The 14,573-nt window shown below is 46.0% G+C and overlaps 1 protein-coding gene and 1 long non-coding RNA gene across 12 annotated transcripts in view; one reads left to right on the top strand and one right to left on the bottom strand.

Moving 5' to 3' along the window:
- The window catches only part of DENND2B (DENN domain containing 2B), a 222,032-nt gene that overhangs the window by 142,731 nt on the left and 64,728 nt on the right, over nt 1-14,573 (top strand). The window lies entirely within an intron of this gene.
- LOC129525355 (uncharacterized) lies at nt 4,459-5,351 on the bottom strand. Its single transcript, XR_008669611.2, has 2 exons — nt 5,207-5,351; nt 4,459-4,580 (listed from the first exon to the last, which is right to left on the bottom strand). It is a non-coding gene; the product is annotated as an uncharacterized lncRNA (long non-coding RNA).

Below are 14,573 nucleotides of genomic sequence, written 5' to 3'. Positions count from 1 at the left end.
CTCCCAGCACCATGATGTGTTCACCAACCCGGGAGCTCTCTGAACTCAGAAGTTTTGGGTTTTTATGGAAGTTTCACTGTGTCGGCATGCCATATTTTGAATGTCCCCTCCAAGACTCATATTGAAATCTGATTGTCATTGTGATGGTATTAAGAGGTAGGACCCTTCAGAGTGATTGGGCCATGAGGGCTCCACCCTCATGAATGGATTAATGCTGTCATTGCTAGAGTTTGTTTCTGATAAAAACAAGTCCGGCCCTCTCCTGCCCTCTCTCTCTTTTGTGTGTACTGTTGTGCCCTTCTGCCTTTCTGCTATGGGATGATGCAGGAAGAAGGCCCGCACCAGATTCAGCCATCAATCTTAAGACTTCCAAGCCTCTGGAACCGTAAGAAATAAATCCTCACTTCATTAGCATAAATTCAGGTATGGTAGAGGGACTTGTTATGAATCACAAAGTAGGCTCCTCTCACTCCCATCCCTCGGGAAATGCCAAGGTTTTTTGAAGCTGTGCCCAGAACTGGGAAGAAGGCTCTCTCTCTCTCTCTCTCTCTCTGTGTATATATATATATATACATATATATATTCCTTATTATATGTAGAGAGATATCTATATATATTCATTATTTTATATATATGGAATACGTATATATATTTATCTCACAGTAACACACATGTGCACACACGCACACACACACACACTCCTGCATGCTGCCCCTGCATGCTGGTAGTGTGAGATTGTATACCCCATACTCTATATGATTCTGCTTTGTATTCCTGTGTATATACTGTTCCCCATAGCGTGGAATGTCCTTTTCTCCCCTTGTCTGCTGAGAGCACTCTAGTTGCTCTAAAACCCATTTTAGCTTTGCCTCCTCTGAAATCTTTTGTGCTGCCCACTGACGGTTACTTTCTGGCATCTTTGTGCTGCCACAGCTCCTTGTGCATCCTGCTGCTCTTGCACGTTTCATTTGATATGTTTTCGAGGAAAAGCCTCTAGTATGGGGCTTAGTAAAGGGTAGGTGCTTGTGAAATGATTGTTGAAGAAAGAAACTAAATGAATGAAGAATTGGATCTAAGTGAAGGTCATGTACTGCAGGCAGGGCAAACCACAGAAAGGTGTCTAACATGGCATAAGTGCTATCAGAGAGGCTAGGAGATGAGTGTCAGACTGGCAGAAAAGGTGGGGTGTGCGTACTTCCCTGTGCACACAAGTATGGAGTCGTTCGTGGAGTGGCAAGATAGAGTCTGTGCAGTGGTGCACACCTATCATCCCAGCTACTTGGGAAGGCTGAGGCAGGAGGATCATTTTAGCCAGGAGTTCAGGGCTGCAGTAGCTATAATGATGTCCCTGCACTTCAGCCTGGGTGACAGAGCAAGACCCTGCTCATAAAAAGATTTTTTAAATAAATTAGAAAAAAGAAAAAAAGCCCAGTGAGTTCTGGGTTCCATAGACTGACTATAGGGATTAGGTCTGGACTCACTCAAGGTGAGATGAAACTATTTTCTGAGCAAAATGCAGCAGGATAGAAGGAAAAGAGCTGTAGCTTTGGAATTGAGGATTCTGGGTGGTGGTGATTATACTGTTAATAATGATAACATAGTCCTAACTATGAGCCAGACACTATTCCAGGCACTTTACATATGTTAATTCATTTATCCTTACAATGTCTCTATGAAGTAGTGACTACTAATTGTTGATTTATGAAGAAGATTGCAGAGCAATTCTGGACTTGGTTCTACTCTTACTAATTGAGTGAACTGAGGACAAGATGCTTAGCCTTCCTGAGCCCCAGCCTCCTCCTTTGTGAAATGGAGAAGATACCTTTTGCATTTAATCCTATTGGGCTTATTGGTAGACTCAAATGAGATAATATGTGAAAGTGTTTTTGAAAAGTATAAAGTACTCTAAAGTACTTTGCGTTGGGGAAGAAGGGAAACTTGCAAAGTAATTGTAGTTTAGATACTGGGCTGATACTTAATGCAGATGCTGCTCTGAGCATGGGCCACAGTTGCCCTTCACAGCTACACAAGGTGGGCTACTGGCAGTCTCTTTGATTAAATGCCAGGATTTGAGCTGCTGTTAAAAAAAATCAAGAAATCTTTTTTTGCCCCTTTCTTTCTTTTTTATGTTTTGTAGAGATGGAGCCTCACTATGTTACCCAGGCTGGTCTTGAACTCCTGGGTTCAGGTGATCTGCCTGCCTTGGCCTCCCACAGTGCTGAGACTACAGTCATGAGGCACCGCACTTGGCCCAAGAAATGAGTTTTATTGGGGCCAAATGTATATGTGAAATGTCATAAGGGACAGATTTTTTGTGCTAAACCAGTCCTTCTTTCCCAGCCAGGGGAACAGTGGTAAAGGTAGGTGGTAGGCATTTGCATGGGGGAGGATTAGGATCAGTGTGGCCACTGCAACAGGTGGCAAAAAGGCTGGCTCAGAGCGGAGGCACAGCAGCTGACTGCAGGGTCCCATGAGCAGCAGGTGTGTGACCCCTTTTTTCTAAGACGAGACGCTTATGGGAGTTTTTAGAAGTTGCTTTATGACCAGGCGCAGTGGTTCACACCTGTAATCCCAGCACTTTGGGAGGCCGAGGCAGGTGGATCACTTGAGGTCAGGAGTTCGATACCAGCCTGGCCAACATGGTGAAACTCCGTCTCTACTAAAAATACAAAAATTGTCTGGGAGTGGGGGTATGTGCCTGTAATCCCAGCTACTCAGGAGGCTGAGGCACGAGAATCACTTGAACCTGGGAAGCAGAGGTTGCGGGGAGCTGAGATTGCACCACTGCACTCCAGCCTAGGTGACAAAGTGAGACTCTTGTCTCAAAAAAAACAAAAAAAAGAAGTTGCTTTACGTTGCTGTTACCTTGGCAGTGGAGACTGTGTCCCTCAAAGTGGTTCTCTGCTGGCACTAGATATACAAATGTGTCAGCACTTGGGCTTGGCAGGCATTGCTGAGTCAGGCAGTGAGTGATAAGGGAGATGAAGGGGACATAGGGGGAGTGCCTCCAAGAGCAGCAAGGAGGGGCAGTGTGGCCCTTCTAAGCCACATTACTACAGTATTCTCTGGAGCTTCTTAGAGCCAAGTGGCTTCTTCCATGAGGTTCCTGCAGGCCTGAGAGTTGCCTGGATTGACCATGATGCCTGAGTGTATAATTATAGGTCACTGAACAGAACCCCTAGTCAGCTACATCCCTCAAAAATGCCTAATTGTAGGCTACAAATATGAAAATATACAAGAGCTTAGAAACATGTCATACCTCATTACAAAGAGCAATGGCATGAGTCAGCTGTGACTTGGGTGGCTTTAGTGTGCTTGGTGAGCATGCTGACTAGTCCAGAAGAGGGCAGGAGGCACATTCCCCAAGCTTCCTACAGGGAGATTGAGGACTTTGGGAAAAGGGAGAAAGTATAAGCTGTGACCATAGCCTGCTAGTCACACCTACTGAAGGGTCTGCTCACCTGATGGTAGATTTGATTCCTCTTTGGGAATTGTTTCCTGACCAGTTTAAAAACCACATTAGAAAACAGCACATTTGGCCAGGCACAGTTGCTCATACCTGTAATGCCAGTGTTTTGGGAGGCAGGAGGATCACTTAAGGCCAGGAGTTTGAGACCAGCCTGGGCAAAATAGCAAAAGCCATATCTCTACAAAAAATTTAAAAACTTAGCTGGCTATGGTGGCATGCACCTGTAGTCCCAGCCACTCTGGAGGCTGAGGCAAGAGGATCACTTGAGCCCAAGTTTGAGGCTGCAGTGAGCTATTACTGTATCACTGTACTCCAGCCTGGGAGACAGAGCAAGACCTAATCTCTAAATAATAAATAAATAAATTAATTAAAGATCCTTGAGGGAAGTGAGGTCATATGTAATACCTTATATTACCTAACTGGGCCATACAGATTTTGTTGCTGGGTTGAGGGAGCCCACTCTGTCTCCGGGTGGGGAGGGGTACTTGGATAAGTGCCCAGCCTGGTTGCTCTCGTCCGGTCTGGCAGTGCTTTCTCACCGAGAGGCCTCTCCCAGCTCAGAAAGAAGGAACAGCTCGATCTAGATCTCTTTCTTTTGTCCCTCCCTGTTCTCCCAACTCCCCTTGGTATAGATGAGTCTATACACACCCTTGCTGCCAGTGGCTTGCCATTCCTTTTCTGAGTCACTGCCCTTCATTACCAGATCTCTAGTGGTGATAGTAGAAGGGAGGGTTAATCTGTGGCCCTTGGGGTACTCTTTCCTCTCAGTTTTAAACTTTTTAGTCAACTCTAGGAATCTAGGAATCTCAGTATTGAAAGTGACCTTAGGTGCCACCCATGCCCATCTCAAAGGCGAGGGGGTGGACTAATCTTATCTGCCTTTACTGTGGTATTCCCAGCATGTAACTGAGTGGAGTGTGGTAGGGGGTGCAAAAAATACTTGCGGAATGAGTGAGTCCCTGTAAATAGCAGCAGCTTCACAAGACCACTGTCATTGCCTCATTTGTTCATTTTTTTGACGAATATTAGTAAGCTCCAATTATGTGCCAGTTCCTTTTAAGTTCTGGAATACTGCGATGAACAACACAGTCCTTGTCCTCTGGAACATATTCTGTAATTGAGAAATAAGGAATTAAAAAGAATTGATAGTCTCCAAATGGAATTTAAGAATTAAAACTTCTTCTTCATTTTGGCCTCTCAGGGTCTCTCATTTTCTGAGGTCTCCTTGGGGGACCCTAGAAAACACATCTAATCCCTTTTTCACACGAGAGCCTTTCCGAATTCCCAAGCCAATGATCACCCTCCCCGCTCCACAGCCTTCTCTTCTCCAGGGTAAACATTCTCAGTTCCTTCCATCATTTCTCCTGTGACATGCTTCTGAGTGCCCTCTCCATCCTGGTCACTGTCCTTAGGACTCAGTCCAAACTGATAGTCTGTGCCTCTGCCAGTTGGGAGTCCACAACAGAATACCACCTCCCACACATTAATTTCCAGGGAGTGTTCCAGCCTGGAGCCTCTCCTTACTCTGGGCTCAGGCGATAGGTGAGGGAAAGAGAAGGTCCTGGACTTGGCCAGACTGAGATCATCTTCATATTTGGCCAATCCTGGAATTCGAAATTCTTTTCTTTTGTCTCCTCCCTCCCTCCCCACCATCCTTCCCTTGGTATAGACGAATCTACACACAGCCTTGCTGCCAGAGGCTTGCCTTTCCTTTTCTGAGTCACTGCCCGTCATTACCAGGGAAATTAGCATGAAAAAGCGAATTCCAGTTCTATAACTGTATTCTATTCTTGTCCTCTGTCACATTCTCCACCCCAGCACCCCCACCTAAAATGGCAAAAGTTGAGTCCTGTGACATCACAACAGTTGACTGTTGTATCAACAGCTGTGATGTCACCAACAGAGGATTATGACTTCAAGGAAGAGTGGAGGGGGGCGCATAGCTGGGAAGAAGCCCCGTGGGAACAAAGAAGGTATTTTCATGCAGATCTTCACCCAGAAAGCCTGAGTTGGCCTTGCAGTGGATGGTCTGTCAGTGGAAGCCCTCTCCTTGGTTCCCATTGCTCCCTGTCTCTTTGGATTAATGATTTGGCTTGTGGACATTGGCCAAGTCTGAGCGTGTGTGGAAGGCCCCTGCTGGCCGGCAGGCTTCTGGGCTGTCTTTGGGTTTTATTCATGAGGTTGGAGCTGAATAGAGCTTTTCAGGGAGGGAGTTCAGAGGGGTGCCTGGGAGCCTAGGGTGAGGCTGATGTGGATGTGCAGGCGCCTGGGCTGAGGGATAACTGGTGTGCAGGCACTTCTGTTCAGGCAGAGGGGCTATTCTACCAGCCACTCTGGGAAGCCTGAGTGTGCTGCCACAGGCCTGAATGTTGACTCCTGCCCACTTCTGGGGCTGGGTTGGGCCTGCCCTGGGAACGCCTCTTGGCTCCATGAACAGAGACTTAAAAACACCTGCTGCAGAGACTCCCAAACTTTCTTAGTTCATGGGCCTTAGTGTTTCAGTAATTTTTTTTTTACAGTGTCCATAGCCCAAAAGAAATACCTAAGTTTTCTTTTATAAGTAGGTTTTTTGTTTGTTTTTATATGAAGTCTCACTCTGTCACCCAGGCTGGAGTGCAGTTGTGTCACTGTATCCTCCGCCTCCCAGGTTCAAGTGATCCTCCTGCCTCAGCCTCCCTAGTAGCTGGGACTACAGGCAGGCACCACCACTTCTGGCTAATTTTTTGTATTTTTAGTAAAATTAGGGTTTCACCATGTTGGCCAGGCTGGTCTCGAACTCCTGACCTCAGGTAATCTACCCGCCTTGGCCTCCCAAAGTACTAGGATTACAGGGGTGAGCCACTGTGCCTGGCCTTAAGTAGGTTTGAACAATTAAGTATTTATATCCTAACAACTGAGTAGCCATCTGAAAAAAAAATGATATAAGAAATTGAAAGGAAAAATATTTATATTCCATTCTTAACCACACTTACTAATGGGATGTACTAGGTACTGCATAGCATATCAGACCTTGGAACCAGATTGATTAGTGCCATGCTTATTTCCTGTTCCACATTGCTTTTCACATGGTATTTGCTTTTTATCACAGCAACTGCTGAAAACCCAGCCTCAGAAAGAAATGACATCATCGAAAAGAATGTAATGCAGTCTGTTGTTGAAGCTGTGAACTCATGGGGTGTTCAACAAATGTTGAGTGTTGCTCTGTTTCCCTCAAAGATTTAAAATATTTAGCAGCATCCCTGTGAGTTCATGATGGTGCTTTGGGGCACCTCAGCACACAGTCTGAGAAGCACAGACCTGAAACTGCCAAGTAGCACTTGCTCTGTTTAAAGGAGGAAGAAGAGGCAAGTTCGGTCGTCATCATGGCCCTTAAAGGAGTTGGGCAGGTGGATGGACAGACTCTTTCTCTGCAGTCTCAGCTCCAGCAGACTGCATTGTTAGGGGGAAGGTCTTTGTTTGACCAGGGTCTGTGTGTGTGAGCCCCTTTCCCTAGATGGGGAAGAATGATGATAGGCATCTCTTACGCTTATTTGTTGTTGACTCAGAGCCTTCTGAACTAGATGGCTTAAAGAAAAATGGGATTTTGACAACCAGAATTTAGGGGCCAGGTGTTGGACCTTCTGCTAATATCCTTTTCTAATTCTTTTTTTTTTTTTTTTTTTTTTTTTTGAGACAGTCTAACTCTGTCACCCAGGCTGGAGTGCAATGGCGCGATCTCAGCTCACTGCAACCTCTGCCTCCCGGGTTCAAGTGATTCTCCTGCCTCAGCCTCCAGAGTAGCTGGGATTACAGGCACCCACCACCATGCCCAGCTAATTTTTGTATTTTTAGTAGAGACAGGACTTCACCATGTTGGTCAGGCTGGTCTTGAACTCCTGACCTCCCAAAGTGCTGGAATTACAGGCGTGAGCCACCATGCCCAGCACCTTTTCTAATTCTTTATCCAGATAGAGTGGGGCTGCAGGGGTGTACTTGGGATGGAGGGTGGCTTCCTGCCACAAGATATGACCAAAGGACTAATGTGCTCTGGTATCACTTCGAGAGCCTCATGCCAACCTCTCCAGACTCTGGGGTCTGCTGCTTATGAAACGCTAGGCAAATTACTTAACCTTTCAGCCTCAGCTTCTTCATCCATAAAATGGAGATAATGGCATCTATTTCATCTATTTGTAACTAAGATTACACAAGCTAAATATAAATACATGCATAGAACCAGCAGAGCCTGGCTATATAGGTGTGCTTTCTTCTCCTACTTCCAAATTTGAGGAAAAAAGGGCTTTCCTCCAAAGGGAAATTGAGCCCTAATGATCTAAGATCTGTAGTTCCAGTGTTACCCTCTACTGCTTCTTTTTTCTTTTCTTTTCTTTTGTTTTTTTTTTGAGATCGATTCTCGCTCTATTGCCCAGGCTGGAGTGCAGTGGCACGATCTTGGCTCAGTGCAACCTCCGCCTCCCGGGTTCAAGTGATTCTCATGCCCCAGCCTCCTGAGTAGGATTGCAGGCACCTGCCTTCATGCCTAGCTAATTTTTGTATTTTTAGTAGAGACGGGGTTTCACCATGTTGGCCAGGCTGGTCTCAAACTCCTGACCTCAAGTGATCCACCCACCTCGGCCTCCCAAAGTGCTGGGATTCCAGGCTTGAGCCACCGCACCTGGCCTCTCTACTGCTTCTTAATAACTTTGCTCTGTGGATCCAGTGTTCCCAAATCTGCTGAGCTCTGTATCCTGCTTGCTATATTAAACTTTTTAATGAAGTATATCATACAACATGAATGTATATATGTATCCAAGTCAACAAATTTTTACAACTGAACCCATGTAACCAACACTCAGATCAAGAAACGGTCTATTATCAATATCCCAGAATCTCCCTCTAGTCTTCCTATGGGTAACCACTCTCCTGACTTCTAATAGCATTGATTTATTTTTGGGTTTTATTGTTTTCTATAAATAGGTTCATCTAGTATGTATTCTTGGTTTCTGGCTCTTTTATTCAGAATAATGGAGAGATTTATCCATGTTGTGTGTAGCTGTAGATGTTCATTGTCATTGCTGTATAGTAATCATTATGTAAAATACCAAAATTTACCTTCTCTTCTTCTGATTATGAGCATTTGAATTTTTAGTTTATAGCCATTATGAATAGTGTTGTTATGCACATTCTCATACTTGTCTTTTAGTATGCATGTGTATGCATTTCTGATGGGTATAAAACTAAGAAAGGAATTGCTGGGTCATGGGTTATACCTATATTTAGCTTTAGTATATAATACCCGACGTTATTCCAAAGTGGTAGTATTGATTTTACACTTCCTCTGTCAGTGTTTGAGAATTCCAGTTGCTTCACATCCTTGCCAACAGTAGGTATTTTCTTTTTCATTTTATCCATTCCAGTGGGTATGTTAATGGGTATCACATCTCCGTTATAATTTGCATTTTGTTGATGACTAATAACGTTGGATACCTTTTCATATATCTCTTCACTGTTTGGGTATCCTCTCTGGTGAAGTATCTGTTCTACTTGTGCCATTTTTCTTTTGGGTTGTTTTTTATTTATTTGTAGAAGTTCCTCATATATTCTGGATACGAGTTCTTGGTTGGATGGTCTACTGAGTACATTGTCTTATACTCTGTTGGTTTGCTTTTCACTCTCTGTATGGCATTTGTTAAATGAACAAAGTTCTTATTTAATGTAGTCTAATTTGTCAGTGTTTTTCATTATGGTTATCACTTTTTGTTTCCTTCTAAGAAATCTCTACTTGCTCCAAGATCTCCTTGGCATTTGCTCATGGTTTTTCTTCTACTTGTTTTTTCTTCTGCCTTCTTTTATCTCTTCCAATCCTGCAAGACTCAGCCCAGTATAACTTCCTGTCTCCTCTAGAAATCCTCCCCAGCATCCATCCTTCCACCTGATTAGATGCCTTTCTCCTCTCTCCCAGAGCTCTGTGTTCATACTTTTATCACAGCTTTTGTTACATTGTACCAGAATCTTTACTTATCCATCTCAGACAGGGTGGGGAGCTGCTCAAGGGCAAGGACCGGAGCATGGCACAGCAGCATGGGTGCCTGGCTGGAAAGATCCCCTCAAGGGGTTCCAGTAAATAAGTAAATGAAATGCCCTCACCTATCTCTCTTTCTTTAGTTCTTCTACACTACTTCCCAACCTTTCTTAACCTGCGTCCTCTTTTAATGAACATAAAGATCTTTCACACTCTGGGGGTGTGCTCCAGATTGAGAGTTAACTACATTACAGTGTATCAGGGAGGGCTGATCAGCAGTGTCCAAAACAGTAGACATCAGGAAAGGAAGGTGCTGGAATTCATTAAGCCCAGAGAAAGTACCTTTGCACTGTATAATAGGAAAGTCATTATAATCTTTCTTTTCTTTTTTTTTTTTTTGTTTGACATGCAGTTTCGCTCTTGTTGCCCAGGCTGGAGTGTAATGGCGCGATCTTGGCTCACTGCAACCTCTGCCTCCCGGGTTCAAGCGGTTCTCTTGCCTCAGCCTCCTGAGTAGTTAGGATTACAGGCATGCGCCACCATGCCTGGCTAATTTTGTATTTTTAGTAGAGATGAGATTTCTCCATGTTGGTCAGGGTGGTCTCAAACTCCCGACCTCAGGTGATCCACCTGCCTCGGCCTCCCAAAGTGCTGGGATTACAGGCATGAGCCACTGGGCCCGGTCTTATAAGCTTTTCAGAGAGCAATTTCAGTTGAGTTCTTGGGCTGAAGCTACTCCTGCCCAGAATCGTTTGGGTTTTCACAGGGGGAGGTCCCCTTTTGAATTTTCTGAGTGGTTGTGGTTGCTGTAAGTGGGTCAGACCCTTCACTGGGAAGGCCAGAGGGAACTAGAGATGGGCCTGGACTGTGGAGCCCAACTGCTGTTCACCCTATCTAGGGAGGGCAGTTCTACTTACAGGGTACAGCAGGTGTGAAGGCCCTGGGGTAGAAACACACCTGGTGTGTTTGAGCACATGATAAGCGGACAGTGTGGCTGGAGTGGAGACAGTGAAGGAGAAAGAGTAGTTGAAATGGGGCCAGGGTTATAAAAGGGACCCAGACAATGGAGGGCCTTATAAGTCATTGTAAAGATTTTGGCTTTTACTTTGAGTAATGGGAGCTATGGTTTTGAGAGTTTTGAATAGATGGGGTGACAGGAGCCATGATGCTGGTGGGGAGTACCTGTGATGAGTGTAGCTCATTGAGGATCTGTTCTTAGTGGAATCGGAAGCAGAGGCAGCTAAAAGAGTGAGGATGAGGGAGGAGGTGTTGAAGTTGAGAGCTGGAGGGAAAGCTAAACCCCAGCCCGGAGACTTCCAGTACCACTGGGCTCTGAGTACCCACTGTTCTTTGTAGATGGCTTCTCATTGGTCTTTGTGTTCTCATTATAGAGGTGGAGTAGTCTCCGTAAGCTATCTGTGGTAAAACGGAGGTATTAGGATTTTGCCCAGTCCCTTTAGCCTTTATTATTTCCTAGTCTTACTTGGAGAAGGTGCAGCTTGTGGATGATAAGTTTCTTCTAGAGCAGAGGAGGCAGCTTGCCATCAGTCAGGTTGAGCTCAGCTAGACCAGAGAGCATGGGAAGGGTGAGAAGGAGGTCAGGACTTAGAGTCAGGAAGAAGTTGACACTTGAACTGGATATTTAAGAAAGAATGGGGGGCAAGGGACACTGAAAATCAAAGGAATTGGTTGAACAAAAGCTTGGCGGCATGAACATTCCTGGCATGTGCAGGAAATGTCATCCAGTGAGATGTGGCTGGCCAGAGTGAAGGTGCTGCTCTAAGATAGGACTGTGGCCTCTGGATCATCGAAATTGCAGGACCCACCATGTTCTCCCTGCCAGAGCGAAAGAGGGCAGTGGTTGGTCCCCAGGAGCAGGGTTTTTTATGGATCAGGCTTCCAATCTGCCTTCTTTTTCCAAGTGGTGACAAGACATTGGGCAGAGTAGGTGCCATAGTCTTGACAGAGCTAGGATAAGCCACTTGCTGAGAGGCTGAGTTTCCAGAATGGCAGAAACAGCCATGTCTAGGTTTTTAAAACTATGTGAGAAACAACTAGATTTCCTTTGGCCTGAAATTGCCTAACAAGCCCTCACTCCAATTCAGGCTTTCAGGAAGTGTGTAAACCCAGCTTTAAACCTCTGCAGGATCTGCACTGAAGTGGAGAAGGACCATCTGGCAGGAAAAGGGATTGAAAAATGGTTGAGGTTGAAAAAGCAGACTTAAAGGGCTTTCTTTGAGGAGGAGGGTTGGGAAAGAGGATGTGGGAATGATAAGTGGACAGTGAAGAGATGGAAAAAGTTCTTACTTTTTTTTCTGATTATTATGCAACAACAAAAAATTGTCTTTCCTGTGGCTGATTGAGGGAGATTTCAGCTTCACGGGGACCTGTAAAAACACCCACCTATCCTCTGACCTCCCGGCAAAACAAATGTTGGTTCCTCTCCACTTGACCAGGCTCACTATCCCCACTACATTTTTACTTGAAGGGCTTTCTGGACCTGGGGCTGGAATGGAGAAGATCTAAGATTTACAATGTGTATAGAAGTAGTGAAGGAGAAAAGGGTTTACTGTTTTGTAGGGAATGGGACAGTCTTGAGAAAATCCTTCCTGGTACTTCTTTTCTCTTCTGTTCTCTTCTGTTCTCTTCTGTTCTCTTCTCTTCTCTTTTTTCTTCTCACAGGGTCTGACTCTGTCACCCAGGCTGGAGTGCAGTGTCATGATTATAGCTCACTGCAGCCTTGGACTTCTGGGCTCAAGTGATCCTCCCACCTCAGGCTCCCAAGTAGCTGGGGCTACAGGTGTGCATCACCACCTCCTGCTAATTTTTTATTTTTAGTAAGGACAGGGTCTCGTTCTGTTGCCTAGGCTGGTCTCAAACTCCTGGGCTCAAACAATCCTCCTGCCTCTGCCTCCCAAAGTGCTGGGATTACAGGCGAAAGCTCACATTTTTGAGAATCTTGGTTTGGGTACTTATAAGGAACTTAATCTAAGGTTACTGAAGCTTGCAGCGGCTCTGGGTTGTGTGGGCAGGTGGGGTGAAGGGAGGTATGGCAGGGAGAGAATGGAGGCAGCACTGAGAAGATAGAAGGAAAGGGGCTCAGGTTCTTAGTATGTTTCTAGGAGCCCTTTTATCCCTTTGAGAACCAGGCAAGTCGTCGATCAGTCGGGAGGTTAGGCAGAGAGGGGCTGTGCCTTTTGCTTATAGCATTGGTGAGCTTAGCTCTTTCTAGGAAGCAGGGGAGCTTTTCCACAGGAATTTAGCAGGGGGCCTCGCTGCTTCAGGAAGAACAGGGGCTGATGGGAGGATCCAGAAGACACAAGTGCTGAGGGTGAGGTTGAAGTCCCATGCGGAGAAGGATCATCCTGATTTAGTTGCATTTGTTAAGCTCCTTAGAATCTGAGGGCCAGTATTGGTTGCTGAGACTCTTGGCAGCCCTCCTCTGGGGAGCTGCCAGTCTGTTCCTCATGTCCTTGGCCAGGGCCCATGGATGAGGAGAGGTTCAGGAAGGAGTTGGCAAGAAGGTAAAGAGGGTCTGAGGAGATGTTTGCTGGGCAGGATGAGTAGGCAGGTTGGTCCCAGGGCAATCAGGCCACAGCTGCACACTGTTGGGTCACTATACTGTCACTGTATTGCTGGCCCTCTCCTGGCTCTCACCATGTTCTCAGAACACACACAGGAGCTCTGTTCCCATTCCCAACTTCTCTGTCCCTTTAGGCTGCTGCCTAAACTTTGACTTCCACGTGAGCAGAATTGCTTAGGAGAGTAGTGGAACATAGATGTAGCAGAAATTCTCTCATGTGGTTGAGAGGTTTCCTATTTTCGGGCGTCTTGACTTCTCACCTTGGCTATAAAGCAGAATGCTGGGCAATGTTTACGTTTCCTCTCAGTGGTGACATTAACCTCAGCAGAACGGGAGGCTTTCCTCCAAATGCTTGCATTTCTTCCTCTTCACTCAGGGCTCAGCTGTCTCCTGCTTCAAGAGCAAGGCATACTGTCACATCCACATTTATGCCTGCAGAAAAGTATCAGACAGACATTTAGAAATGTCACCTAAACAAGGACAGATAGGTTTTTTGCTCTAGGATAGGAAGGTCCATTCTTAGAGGTGGGGCACCCCTCAGAAAGAGCTCCCTTCAGAGACTGACCTCTCATCGGTCCCTTCTTGGACCTTTGAGAGAGCCTCTGTGGATCAGGTGATGGGATCGGGTCAGAGGGAGAAAGGGCACTCAGGATGGTAGAGAGTTGTCTGGTGAAGGCTGGACTGAGCAAAAGCTGTCAGCCTTCCAGGAGGTCTGTCCTCCTGTGGCAGTGAGGGGAATTGATGGGGGTTTCAAGCAGCCAGGAGGCTGTGCCCTGCACTGCTCCTGCCCAGCCGTCCAGGAGGTTTTGTGTGGCTGTTGCCAATGCCGTGCCTCCTAACCCTTCCTGCTGGGATGCAGGCTAGAGAGCTGCGACACTTACCTGCTGGTTGGGAGGTCAGGTTGGAGCCGAGTGGACCAGGTGGAGGCCATGGATGAGGAGGCAGAGCGCTGCGGTGGAGGGAGCCGCTGCATCTAACTGGGCCACTTGTGCTCAGCTCTGGCCCACTGTTGTCATATAGGAGTGCACACAGTGATGGTAAATTTTCTCATTTTTCAAAAGAAGCTAGAATCTGAATTTTTCTTTCTATTCACCTGCTTTCTTAAGCTTGACAACTAATTCAAATTATTTAAAAATAAAAGGAAGGCCAAATGAGACATGTTTTTGCTTCTGCAGACCACCAGTGTATGACTTCTGATATAAACTCTTTTTCCCAGGAGCTTAGAAATGAGGAGAAAGCAAGCAAAGGGATCAGGGTGGGTGGCAGGAAGAGTAATTTCAAAATACAGGAAGACGGAGCACACCTGGAGACTGACGAACTGGCTTAGATGAGCCATTGGTAATGCTTTCACTGGATCCCGTGGTGTGTGCGTTCCTTTGTGGTTGAGGGCCAGTGGTTCTCTGTGTGGTGGAAGAAGCTAATGGGATGGGGGTAGGAGGAAGAGGGGCTGAGTGCCCATCTTTTAGTTGCACATAGCTAGGCAGATTCTTGGGAAGAGGGTGAGTCGTGACTCCACTAAGTCC

The sequence above is a fragment of the Gorilla gorilla genome, chromosome 9, assembly GCF_029281585.2.
Source record: "Gorilla gorilla gorilla isolate KB3781 chromosome 9, NHGRI_mGorGor1-v2.1_pri, whole genome shotgun sequence".
Classification (NCBI taxonomy): domain Eukaryota; kingdom Metazoa; phylum Chordata; class Mammalia; order Primates; family Hominidae; genus Gorilla; species Gorilla gorilla.
This window is presented reverse-complemented; position numbering and strand designations above follow the sequence as displayed.